At 52.2% G+C, this 13,335-nt stretch overlaps 1 protein-coding gene across 3 annotated transcripts in view; it reads left to right on the forward strand.

Annotated features, from left to right (window-relative positions):
- Positions 1–13,335, forward strand: part of OPCML (opioid binding protein/cell adhesion molecule like) — a 464,999-nt gene that overhangs the window by 178,830 nt on the left and 272,834 nt on the right. Inside the window, exon 1 of one of the 3 annotated variants that reach the window (XM_064173261.1) lies at positions 9,369–9,434. The exons of the other annotated variants lie outside the window; for them this stretch is intronic. The gene's annotated coding sequence lies outside the window, so the exon portion shown is untranslated. Of the gene's footprint in view, positions 1–9,368; positions 9,435–13,335 lie in introns of those variants that run through there. 3 annotated transcript variants of the gene reach the window in all.

Below are 13,335 nucleotides of genomic sequence, written 5' to 3' on the forward strand. Positions count from 1 at the left end.
AAGGGCTGGGAGTGACAGGATGAGAGACAATGGCTTTGAGCTGGGAGAGGGGAAAGTGAGGGTGAGGGGAGACTGGCATAGGTTGCCCAGGGAGGTTGTGGATGCCCCTGCCTGGAGGTGTTCAGAGCCAGGTTGGATGAGGCCTCGAGCAGCCTGATCCAGTGGGAGGTGTCCTGCCCATAGCAGAAGGGTTAGAACCAAATTGCCTTTACTGTGCCTTCCAGCCCAACCCTTTCTGTGAGCCTGTGGTCACATAGCTGCAGGTTTGCCTGTGGCTGGGGCTTGGCTGCTTACATAGGAGAAAAATCAATACTTTTGGAGACCTACAGACCTCTGTGTGCAAGGTCTGCTTATTTTGCAGCATCATAAGGAGGAGACCAACAAAAGACAGAGTTGCAATATGAGATAAGGCTGGGTAGAATAATTCCTGACCTGTTCCATGGTGGAGATAAGTGAGGTATAAAATTGGGTCCATATTTAACTCTGAGAATTGCTTTCCAGGGATAAGGCCATGCTCTGGCCAGCACCTGCTGAAGTGCTGCTGTGTCTCCTAATTGGGCTGTTAAAGCTTTAGGGAGCAAAAATGTGGTAATGACCTTTCTTAAAACAAAGCTTGAGAGAAGAGGAAAGATGTGGAAGTGTCTCAGTAATCTGTGCCTGAGTGCTTAGCAGCAGACACTTGGGTGTGGGGAAGATGAGGCTGATATCTGTCTCCAAAGGGATAGCAGTGGTGTGAAAACACAGGCAGGTAAATCACTGCTCCCTAAGCAGAGCCAGCCCCTATAAATCAGCAGTAATATCTCAGCCCTTGCCCAGCTCACGTCCGAGACACTGTACACAGCTCCAGTCACCCTGTTACAGAGAAGGAAATTACAGAAGAGGAGAGGGTGAGAATTGGAGCAATGGGACCAGGGCTTGGTGAACATCAGATGTTTGTCTAGTTTATTTTTTTCATGGCACTTCTGAGCAATTGAGGTCAGATTGGTTTTGATTCTTCTCCCTATAAAAATCAAAGGAAGACCCAAAATGAAATGCAGGACAGTGAGGAGGAAAACACAAACTGACTTCTCCAGGGGCTTGTTGTTTGGTTTTGTAATCATTCCCCTTCTCCAGGTGTAGTTTTTGTACTGCTGGAAGCCAAAAAGTATTCAGTGGGGTTCCTAGAATCACACAGACTAGTTTGGGTTGGAAGGGACTTGTACAGGTCATGGAATTGTCATAGCTCCATAGAATGGTTTGGGTTGGAAGGGACCTTTATGATCTTCTAGTTCCATGTCCAGGGACACCTCCCACCAGCACAGGTTGCTCAAAGCCTCGTCCAACCTGGCCTTCAGCACCTCCAGGGAGAGAGCATCCACAGCCTCCCTGGGCAGCCTGTGCCAGTGGCTCCCCACCCTCCCTCTAAAGAATTTCTTCCTCGTCTCCAGTCTCAGTCTCCCCTCTTCCAGTTTCAGTTTCCACTCAGCTTCAACAGATCCAGGTGGGAATTGCTGGTGGAGCCAGTTCTCACTGGCCCAACTCCACACTGCATTTGCAAAAGGGTGATGAAGAGCACATCAAACGAACCTAAATCTTCTCCTCTGGGTAAGATGAAAAGAGAGAGAACAAAGCCGCTGGATGCTGTGGCAGAGGCGAGCAGGGCTGAGTGCTTTGCTGGGAGCAGTGTCCTCAGAGAAGCCTGCTTGGGCTGTGAGGGGGTGAGGCAAGGAGAGGGGGAGAGCAATAGCAGAAGTTGATTTGATACTCCCAGCTGGTCATGACTGTTTTTTAAGTCGGTGTGGGGTGAGTAGGTTGGACTCTGGCAGGCTACTCAGAGGTGGTGTGGAATCTCCTGTTCTGGACAGATTCCAAACCCACCTGGGCATTGTGATCCTTCTCTGGTGCCTTTCAGACCCTGCCTGGATGTGTTCCTGTGCATCCTGTGCTAGATTCTATGGTCCTGCTCTGGCAGGGGGGTTGGACTCAAGGATCTGCAGAGGACACTTCCAAGCCCTAACATCCTGTGATCCTATGATCCTGTGATCCTATGATCCTGTGATCCAGATCCTACACCTGGGTCGGGGTAATCCCAAGCACAGACATAGGCTGGGTGAGGAGTGGCTTGAGAGCAGTTCTGAGAAGAACTTGCTCAACTTCACAGCAGGCTGCCCAGAGAGGTTTTGGATGAATCCTCCCTGGAGATGTTCAGGGCAGTGTTGGATGAGGCCTTGAGCAACATCACCTAGTGGAAGATGTCAGGTTTGGGCTGGAAGAAGCTTTATGGATCACCTATGGCAGGTAGTTGGAACTGGGTGATCCCTAAAGCTTCTTCCATCCCAAACCAGTCTGTGATTCTAGGCAGCCTGATCTAGGCACATTTGCCTTAGCAAGAGGGTTGGGCTAGCCCAGCTCCAGAGGTCCCTTCCAAGCCCTACCATGCTGGGAGGCTGTGATGAGCACCTCTGAGGAGGCCTGGCTCCCCTTGGGGTTTTGCATTAGTCCCCATGGTCTCCGTGGCCACAATTAGCCTCGCAGGTCTGGGACGTGAGGGACTGCAGCCTTCATCGTCGCTTAACAGCGCAGGTGGGGAAGGCAGCATCGCTGAGTGAGAGGTTCATGTTTTAGCTCCCTTATTAATGCCCTGTGATGGCCTTGCTGGGGCACAGTTTAGTGCCTTTTCATCTGGCCTGGTCTGGTTAGAGGCACCAGCAGGATGCGGTGTGCCCAGCTGCCAGTTGCTCTTCACCTGGCTCGCCATCGATACGGGCACTCTGCCACCACAGTCACCCTGGGCTTGTTCCCTCTGAACCTCTCCTTGTGACTTGCTGTTTTAAGAGTCACATTTAGGAGGGGAAAGAAGAGGAAAGACAGTTGCAGTAGAGCACCAACATCTTTGCTATCAACAGCAGATACATCAGAGATAAAATCCCTTTTCCCCCTCCTTTTGCTGGTGCCACGCCAGGGAAGAGCTCCTGTTGATTCATGGGCTGGGGGTGGCTCTTGTCTCCACAGCCTACTAATCACCAGTCCTAATGGAGCCAACTGGGGAAGTGGGTCAGTGCTTGGCCTCGGTGAGAAGGAGCAGGTGTCACCAGGAAGAAAAATGAGTGGAAGGCTCTGAGATGATGTTGGGGTGGGGGAAGCTCTGCAGGCAGAGGCTGGGAGCAGCAAGCAGAGGAAGGCAGATCTGGGCAGCATCCTGTGCTGCTGTCAGTGGCTGGAATTGAGCTGCTTGCCTGGGTGTGAATTCAAAAAGATAGTGTGTTCCTATCAGCAACCAGAGCCCTAAATAATGCCTTTGGGCTCTGCCTACCAATCTCCTCTCCCAAGTAGGGAGAGAGACTCCTCGAGTAGCAGGAGCATCTCCTCACAACAGCTTGTAGCTCTATCTGTCACACACCTTATCAGTGGGTGTGCTACAGGCTCTTGTTCCAAACCAGCATCTCTTTGTTTCTTCATCCTGCACTGTACTGGAATTCATGGTGCTGCTTACAGGCAGGCAAGCTGATGCCTAACCACACGAAGTTCAGTAAGGACAAGTGTAGCCTCCTGCATGTGGGGAAGAATAACAACAGGCACCAGTACAGGTTGGAGCTGCCCTGATGGAAAGCAGCTCTGTGGAGAAAGACCTTGGAGTGCTGGTGGGCAGTAGGTGCTGTGTGGGCCAGCATTGTGCCCCCGTGTCCGAGAGAGCCAGTGGCAACCGGGGGGGCATGAGAAAACTGTGACCAGCAGGGCAAGGGGGGGTTCTTCTCCCCCTCTGCTCTGCCCTGCTGAGACCACACCTGGAATACTGTGTCCAGTTTTGGGCTCCCCACTTCAGGAGAGACAGAGATCTGCTGGATAGAGTCCAGTGGAGAGCCACAAGGATGACTGGGGGACTTGAGCATCTCCCTGTGGAGCGAGGCTGAGAGCCCTGGGGCTGGTTAGTCTGGAGAGGAGAAGGCAGAGGAGATCTGAACAATGTGTACAGATGTCTGAGGGGTGGGGGTCAGTGGCTGAGGCCAAGCTCTTTCAAGTGCTCAGCAGCAATAAGCCAAGGAGCAGTGGATGCAAACTGGAGCACAGAAGGCTTCACCTCAGCATGAGGAGAAAGTTCTTTACAGTGAGGCTGACAGAGCCCTGAAGCAGGCTGCCCAGAGAGGCTCTGGAGTCTCCTCTGGAGACTTTCAAATCCCACCTGGATGTGTTCCTGTGTGAACTTTGTGTTCCTGTATGATCCTGCCTTGGCAGGAGAGACTTGGACTTGATGAGGTCCCTTCCAAATGCTAAGGCTCCATGATTCTGTGATGGCTCAGGCCAGGCCATTGCTTGGGTTTAACCATTGCAAAGGAGCTGGAGGCAAAGCCTGGGTTCTTGTGCATTCAGAGAATGAACAAGGTCCATGTGGCAAGTGAACAAAACCCATCCCAGTGTGGCTACAGGAGCTTCTGGGGTCTCTTTTGAGTCACTCAGGTGTCAACAGTGCTTAACAGCATCCCCAGTGAGCTGCTGAAGCATAGAATGGTTTGGGTTGTAAGGGACAGTAAAGATCATCTGGTTCACAGAATCACAGAGTGGTAGGGGTTGGAAGGGACCTCTGAAGATCGTTGAGCCCAGCCCCCCCTGACAGGGCAGGTTCATCTAGAGAAGGTCACACAGGAGTGTGTGCAGAGAAGAAGGCTCCACCACCTTTCCATGCAGCCTGCTCCACTGCTCCATCACCTTTAAATTGAAGAACTTCCTCCTCATGTTTAGGTGCAGCTTCTTATGTTTGTGTTTGTGCCCAAGTTTCCAACTCCTCTTGTCATGACTTTCCACTAGATCAGGTGGTAAGTCCCATCATTGCCTTTCCCCTGCTCTTCTGCATAAAGCAGGCTGAACTGAGGCCCAGTTGGCACTGTTGGAGAAGAGAAGGCTCCAGGGAGACCTTATTGTGTGATCTAGTGTGAGGTGTCCCTGCCAATGGCAGGGAGGTTGGGACTGGGTGGTCCTTGGAGTCCCTTCCAGCCCTGACAATTCTGTGGCTCTGTGAACTGAAAGCAAACCCACATGAGTGGGACCTTGCTGCCCAAAATCAGATCCCAACTGGGAGCTCTCCCATCACCTCCCCAGCCTGGAGCGTTTTGCCCCCCGCCCGCCACCCCCACCCCATTAAAAGGAGCAGGAGCGGAGAATTAGTGCAGCACAGTGGAAAGGGACAAGCAAAACAAGTCTGAGGCTCCAAACAACAAATTATTCTTGAATCAAACATCTCATTAATGGCTGCAGTGTCGCCACTCTGCTTTGCATAATTAAGTTTCATGGGGCGTTACAATTAACAGTTGTGCTGCCACGAAGGTAGGAACAATCTCCCATTTATTTACCCTGGCTCTGGCCGAGAGTGCTGCCTGCTGAATAAGATGCATTTACAAGTAGATTAGGGTGCATTCTGGGTCATAAATTGAGTAAGGCTGTAATTGCTTTCCAACAAAGGAGAGCTGCAAATAAGACAGGCTGCCTCTCTCTCTCTCCTCACCCCCCCTCTTTTTTTTCCCCCTTCTGCACCCTCCTCTTTTTTCCCCCCCTCTGTTGACGTCTGTCTGAAAATTCTCATCCCCAGCTGAAGAGCACAGTTATGGCTTCAGAAACCTTGCAAGAAGCCTTTTCAACTTGGCAGCTCTTGGTCTCTGCTATTTCAAGGCATAGTTCCCCTTTTTTTCCTTCTTTTTCTTCTTTTCCTTCTTCTTTTTCTTCTTACTTCTCTTATTTTTGTTCTTATTTTTCTTCTTATTCTATTTCTTCTTATTTTTCTTCTTATTCATTTTCTTCTCTTTCTTCTTCTCCTTTTATTATTTCTTCTTCTTCTTCTTCTTTTCCTCTTTCTTCCTCTCCTTCTTCTTTCTCCTTCTCAAGACTGGGCTGCAGAGATTCATTTTCAAACCCCACGTTAGGGCTTTTGCACATTATCAGCCGAATATCTGCCTGTTATGCGTGGTGGGGAGGGGGAGCAGGGAGCTGCTTGGGGTTTCAGGCACTTGGAATTAACTGGGAAAGAAGCCAAAATGTCATTAGAAGCTCTCGGATACGGCAGAATGCAAACCACCTTCAGTCTGTGTTCAGATAGGAAGGCAGGCCCAGGAATTAAACATTTATCAAGGCAGGGGGATTAAAGCCTGACCAGAAACACTCCTCGTGAAGGGTTTTCCCTGCGAGGAAGGCAGGATCCAGAGAGTTTGCCTGCTGCTGAGGAGCAGGAGGAGCTCTTGCTGCCTGGAAGCTCTCTAGGCCAAATGAGCTTTTCTTGCTTCAGATATTTCTTAATCGTAGTTTCTTATAGGATTATGAAGAGGCTGCTGGAGAATCTTTACCAAAAATGAGTTGTTTTTTTCCCCAGCCTAGTGAGAGTTTCTCAGGTGGTTGGTAAGACTTGGAGCTGGAGTAGCTGGAGTGGGGGATTCTGCCACCTTGCTCTGGTGGGACCTCACCTGGAGCACTGCATCCAGCTCTGGATCCCTCAATGTAGGTAGAATATGGCCCTGATGGGGCAGGTCCAGAGGAGGCCACGAAGATGATCAGAGGATTGGAGCAGCTCTGTTACAAGGACAGGCTGAGGGAGCTGTGGGTGTGCAGCCTGGAGAGGAAGAGGCTCTGGGGAGACCTAATAGCAGCCTGCCAGTGCCTGAAGGGGGCTACAAGAAGGCTGCAGAGGGACTGTTTGCAAAGGCCTGCAGGGACAGGACGAGGGCAATGGCTTCAAACTAGAGCAGATCAGATTGAGATTGGATGTGAGGAACAAGTGCTTTACTGTGAGGGTGGTGGAACACTGGAACAGATTGCCTGGGGAGGTGCTTGGGACTCCATCCCTGGAGATCATAGAACCACAGACTGATAGAACCAAGCAGGTTGGAAGAGAGCTCCAAGCTCAGCCAGCCCAACCTAGCACCCAGCCCTGCCCAACCAACCAGACCATGGCACTGAGTGCTCCATCCAGGCCTGGCTTCAACACCTCCAGCCACGGCCACTCCACCACCTCCCTGGGCAGCCCATTCCAATGCCAATCACTCTCCCTGCCAACAACTTCCTCCTAACATCCAGCCTGAACCTGCCCTGGCACAGCTTGAGGCTGTGTCCCCTTGTTCTGCTGCTGGGTGCCTGGGAGAAGATATTGAAGGTGAGGCTGGACAGGGCTCTGGGCAGCCTGATGTAGTGGAGGATGTCCCTGCTGAGTGCAGGGGGAGTTGGACCTTCGGAGGTCCCCTCCAGCCCAACCAGGTCTATGACTCCAGGAAAGAGAGGTTCAGCTCCAGGCCCGCTCTGCTCCCTGTTGCACACTTCAGGAGCCGCTGCCATTTCCTGCTAAAAACCCATTTGTCTTGCAAATTCCTGTAATGAGCAGCTTTTGGAGTAAATGCCATGTAATCTGCACTGACAGTTCTCTCATTCCTCTTTTATTAGTTCAATCTTCTCAGCATCTGAAACACGGAGCCCTGGAGTCTCAGAAGAGGTTTAGGCAGCTCTGGGGGAGGGCTTGTTTTAACACCTTGGCACACAACCCTGCCAATCCCTTTCCCGGTGCATCCCTCCCCTCTCTGTCACCTCCCTTTCTTCGTTCAGTCCTAGCTTTAGCAGCAGCTGGCCATAGCCCCAGGCACCCTTTAAGTACTTCAGGGTACACAGAGCCGAGCCTTAGCCAGACCTGTCCCCATCGCCGCCCCCGTTCCTGGAGCTGCCTCACGGAGCAACACCTGCCCTCGTGCTTGGCTTTTCCATCTTCCCAGATGCCTGAGGAGGGAGGAAAAAAACGTGGAAGGGCTTCCCATCTATCCTGAAGGGAGATGGAAACAGTGATTGTAGAAACACAGAATGGGTTAGGTTGGAAGGGACCTCAAACCTCATCTGGTTCCAACCCCTGTCATGGGCAGGGACACCTCCCACTAGAACAGGTGGCACAAGGCCTCATCCTGCCTGGTCCTGAGCACCTCCATGGGCAACCTGTGCCAGTGTCTCACCACCCTCACTGCAAACAAATTCTTCCTGTGTCTCACCACCCTCACTGCAAACAAATTCTTCCTAACATCCAATTTAAATCTTCCCTCTGCCAGTTCAAACCCATTCCTCCTCATCCTGGCATTACCAGACCTTGTCAATAGTCCCTCCCCAGCCCCCCTGGAGCCCCCTTCAGATCCTGCAAGGCCACTCCAAGCTCTCCTGGAAGCCTTCTCCTTTCCAGGCTGCACAGCCCCAACTCTCTCAGCCTGTCCTCAGAGCAGAGCTGCTGCAGCTCTCTGAGCATCTTGGTGGCCTCCTCTGCACTGGCTCCAACACTTCCATGTCCTGCTTGTGCTGGGGGCTGCAGAGCTACACCCGGGACTGCAGGTGGGGTCTCCGGGGAGCAGAGCCAAGGCAGATTTTGTGATGGGGATTGGCAAAGGTGGAATTTTGCTTTGTCCTGGAGAAGGTCAAACTGGTTTGGGAAAGCAGAGGCTGAAGAGCTCGTTGTGCTTGTCAGCTGGCTGGGGTATGCAGTGCTGCTGGTGGAAAAAAAATCTGTGCAAGACAAAGCAAGAATCAAAGAGTTGTGCCAGTGGGAAAAGACCTCTAAGATCTTTGAAAGAGTGATTGGCATTGGAATGGGCTGCCCAGGGAGGTGGTGGAGTCCCCATCCCTGGAGGTGTTTAAGAGGAGGATGCATGAGGCACTCGGTGCCAGGGGTTAGTTCATTGGAAGGTGTTAGGTGATAGGTTGGACTCTGTGATCTCAAAGGTCTTTTCCAACCTGCTTAATTCTGTGTGGTTCTGTGCTCATTGAGTCCAACCTTCAACCCAACCCCACCACAGCCACTAAACCATGTCCCAAAGTGCCATGCCCACAGGTTTCTTGAACATCTCCTATGGCAGGGGGTTGGAACTGGATGATCCTTGAGGTCCCTTCCAACATAAACTATGGGGCCTCCACCAGCTCCCTGGGCAGCCTGTTCCAGTGCCTGACCACTCTTGCAGCAAAGAAATCGTTCCTAATATCCAACCTAAGCCTCCCCTGGTGCTGCTGGAGACCATTTCCTCTCATCCTATCCCTTGTTACTAGGCTCTCTGTGTTGATTGAAGTTTTGGGATGGGAAGAGAAGCTGTTGCCTCTGAAGCTGCACCTTCCTGCTCCTTAGGCTCAGGTGGGGAGGTGGAAAAAAGCAGCTGAAGGAGACTGTGAGAAACAAATAAGCAAAGGAGCAGGTCTCAGGGTGGCCTCCGTGACCATGTGCCAGCCAAGCTGACCTTTACCAAGTGTGTTTAAAACCTGAGTCTCCCTTTGTGCTTCCCCAGCTTACAAGTGAAATACAAATTCCATTGCTTTTAAGGTGTGTGGTCTGATGGTGCTCAGTGAACTTCTCTTTCTCCTGTTTCCTTCTAGGTAAGTGCCATTGGCTTAATGTTGAAGTATTTGAAGGTCCAGAGCGGGGGATGTAAGACATCCTTGTGTGGTTGGAGGTTCCTTGGCAGGTAAACTCAGATCTTTGTGTGTTGTTTTTCCCCCCTGCCCTGTGCAACCCGAGCTGCTTTCTCTCTCTTTTGATGTTCTGAAGTAGGCTGCTGGTACTGCTGGGGAAGGGAGGGAGGGGTTGTCAGCTAAATTCAGTTCAGTGCCTCCAGGAGCTGAGCTGCAGGTTGGACTGGCAGCTCTGTCTGCCTTCTGCCTTGGGCTGGCTGTTGTGATGTGGGAAGCTGGAGCTTCAGCAGGCTGCTGCTGAGATGTGCTGTGCTTGATCCAGCCAAGACTGTGAGCTGGGCTGGAGACTGTCCTGGAGCCTGCTGCCATCGGAGGGGTTGCTCCATGCCAGTGCTGGGATGGATGCAGTTGCAGTGGGCTGGGTGGGTTCTGCAGTGAGCTTCTGTAGAGCTTTAGAGCTGTGCTTCCAGGAAAATGATGCTTAAACTCCTCTCACCTGCCTCTGACCTTTTAGAGCATGGTGCCTGCCTCTGCCAAAGCAGCTGTGCTGTGCTAAGCTTTCAGATACTTCTGAACAGTGATTTTCACAATCAATAGCAGTTCAGGCTGGTTTTCTCCCTCAAGCCCTTTCAGCCTCAAACCCCACCTGAGCTGGTATTTTCTTTGCTTGAATCACAGAGTGGTGGGGGTTGGAAAGGACCTTTGAAGATCATCTAGTCTGACCCCTACTGCTAGGGCAGCATCACCTAGAGTGACATGGCCCAGGAGCACCTCCAGGTTGGGTTGGATTGCTTCCAGAGAAAGAGACTCCATAGCCTCTCTGGGCAGCCTGCTCCAGGGCTCCAGCACCCTCAAAATGAAGATTCTCTTCCCTGTGTTTGTGTGGAACCTTCTGTCTGTTTGAACCTTACAGCCTGTGTCCATTGCCCCTTCTCCTGTTGCTGGACACCACTGAAAAGGGTCTGGCTCCACTGTGCTGACACTGTTCAGGCATTTCTAAGCATTAGTGAGCTCAGCCCCAGGTCTCTCAGCCTTTCCATGTAAGGTAGGTCTTCCACTCCCCTCATCATTTTGCTGGCTCTTGACCAGACTCTCTCCTGCAGTTCCTTATCCTTCTGGAACCGGGGAGCCATAGCTGGACACTGCGTCAGGTGTGGCCTCACTGGGGCAGAGTAGAGGGAGAAGAGAACCTCCCTTGGCCTGCTGGCCACACTCTTCATGCACCCAAGAACCACAGCATGCCAGGGGCTGGAAGGGACCTCCAAAGCTCATCCAGTCCAACCCCTGCCAGAGCAGGGTCTCCTCTAGCAGATACGTAGGAACACATCCAGGCAGAGTTTGATGCCATTGGCTTCCGTGGCCTCAGGGACACATGGCTGGCTCCTGGTGCAGTCTGTCAGCAGTCCCAGATCCTCCTGGAGCACAGAGCTGCTTTCCAGCAGTGAGGGCCTTGTTTTGCAGAGGGCCTGGGTGAGACAGGAGCGGCGCTGAGCAGGTTTGGCTCCGGGTGGCTCACTCCCAGCATCTCACTTCTCCTGAGGTTGCTCTGTTCTCTCACCCCAGCAGATGCAGCGAGGTAGAAATGGCAGCCTCTTAGCAATGCAGTTTATTAAGCTGTGTTTTAGAGGCAGTTTGGAGGGAGCAGAGGCTGGAAATGTTCATCATCACCTCTGACAGTGCATTGACCTGCCCTGCTGCCTCACGCTGCTGCCGCGGCAGGGATCTGCCTTTCCCTGCTCCCACCCCTCCTCACCTCCTCTCCTCTGTGCAGCAGAACACAGCACTGCTGGCAGGGGGAGGAGAAACTTCTGCCCGTGGAAAAGCAGCTTGTCAGTAGGGGTTAGAAAGGACCTCCAGGTGGCACTGAACCACAGAATGGTAGCGGTTGGAAGGGACCTCTGGAGAGTAACCAGGGCAGGGATCCACAGCAGGGTCACCTAGGGCAGGGTCACACAGGAGCACATCCAGGAGGATCTTGAAAGTCTCCAGAGAAGGAGACTCCACAACTTCTCTGGGCAGCCTGCTCCAGGGCTCCAGCAGCAGCAAAGAAGTTTCTCCTCCTGTTGAGGTTGAACTTGCTGGGTTCCAGTTTGTGTCCATTGCCCCTTGTGCTATCACAGGACACCACTGAGCAGAGCCTGGCCCCTGCTGCTTGCCCCCCACCCTCCAGATACTGATAAGCATTGATAAAATCCCCTCTCAGCCTTCTCTTCTCCAGGCTAAGCAGCCCCAAGGCTCTCAGCCTTCCCTCATCAGACAGCGCTTCCAGTCCCTCCAGCATCCTTGTAGCCTCTGTTGGACACTCTCCAGTCTATCCCTGTCCCTCTTGAACTGGGAAGCCCAGAACTGGACACAGCACTCCAGATGTGGTTTCAGTAGGACAGAGTAGTGGGGGAAGGAGAACAACCTCCCTTGCCCTGCTGGCCACAGTCTTCTTAGTACACCCCAGGGTACCCTTGGCCTCCTTGTCCAAGCTCATGGGTGGGGAAGGCAGAGGCAAAGCAGGATTTCTTCTCTCTCTCTCTTTTTCTTTCTGTCTCTCTTTCTCTATTTCTCTTTCTTTCTCTCTTACTTCTTCTGTGATTTCACTTGTTTCTTGGCCCTGCTGGCTGTCTTGCTGAGAGAAGGGAGCAATCTGACTTGTGTGGAAACAAATGATGCCCCACGACTACCATGCTGCTTTCTCCTGCTCTGCCAGAAAAAGGCGTCATTATTTTTCCCCTTTTGTTTTAGACTTCTGTGAACCAAAAGGGCTTGAGGATTTTAATGGTCTATCTCAAAGATTGAGAGGCCCTTTATGTGTCAAGCCACAATCCCATCCTAGGCTGCACTGGCCTCTCTTTGATTTTATGGAGCTTATTTTGGATAGATGGTATTTTTATAGCTTCTGCCTTGCTTCACCGATGGCCATATTGATGTAGCGCTACAGGACAGGGCTAATAAATAGTTTATAAAAGTGTAGGTTCATTCTCCCAAGTGATCTACAGCTGCTGCTGAGCAGACTGCAAATCACCTCCCTCCACACCTCCCCAGCCCTGGGCAGGCCATGGGGGAGGTTGGGATTTGAGCAGAGCAAAGCTTCTCTCTTGCTAAAGCTTGAGCAGGACTTTCCCCGCAGTGATGTTTTGTCCTGGCAGCAGATTGTCAGGTGGCCTGCCCAGGGGACCACAGAGTGCATCAGATGGGAAGGGACCCTCAAAGGGCATCTTGAAGCCCTTTGGTGCAGGCAGCAGGGACATCCTCAGCTAGATCGGGTTGCTCAGGGCACCATCAAGTTTGACCTTGGATGTCTCCAGGGATGGGGCCTCAGGCACAGCCCTGGGAAATCTGCTGTGCAGGACTTCCTCCTGATGTCCAACCTAAACCTGCCCTGCTCCACTTTCAGGCCGTTGTGCCCTGTCCTGCCTCTGCAAGCCCTTCTAAACAGCCACAGAATCACAGAACCAGCCAACCTATCACCCAGCCCTAGCCAATCAACTAGGCCCTTCCCCAGCTTTCTTCTAACCCCCTGCAGATACTGAAATGCTTGCTCTGAGGTCTTGCCAGGCCTTCTCCAGGCTGAACAGCCCAAACTATCTCAAACTGTTCTTGTAGGTGGACTGCTCCAGTCCTCTGATCATCTTTGTGGCCTTCTCTGGAGCTGCTCCAGCAGCTCCATTTGTCTTTTGACACAGTACTGCTGGTGAGCAGGGGACAGAATCACCTCTCTCCATCTGCTGGCCGTGCTCGGCATTGGGTCAGAGCAGGTTGCTGGAGGAGCAGCACCCCCAGCTCTGTCCTTGTGCCCTCTGGGGATGCCATCACTTCGGAGAGCTTTTTCTTGGGCTGCCTAGAACACATCACTTCACTGTCATGGTGCTGAAATCAAAGCCAAGTCTTGCTGAAAACAGCTTCTCTCTTCTGTGGACCTTCTGAACCCTTGGGATGGAATTGCACTGAGTGATGAGTGTCTGA

This window comes from Pogoniulus pusillus, chromosome 38, assembly GCF_015220805.1.
Source record: "Pogoniulus pusillus isolate bPogPus1 chromosome 38, bPogPus1.pri, whole genome shotgun sequence".
Lineage (NCBI taxonomy): Eukaryota > Metazoa > Chordata > Aves > Piciformes > Lybiidae > Pogoniulus > Pogoniulus pusillus.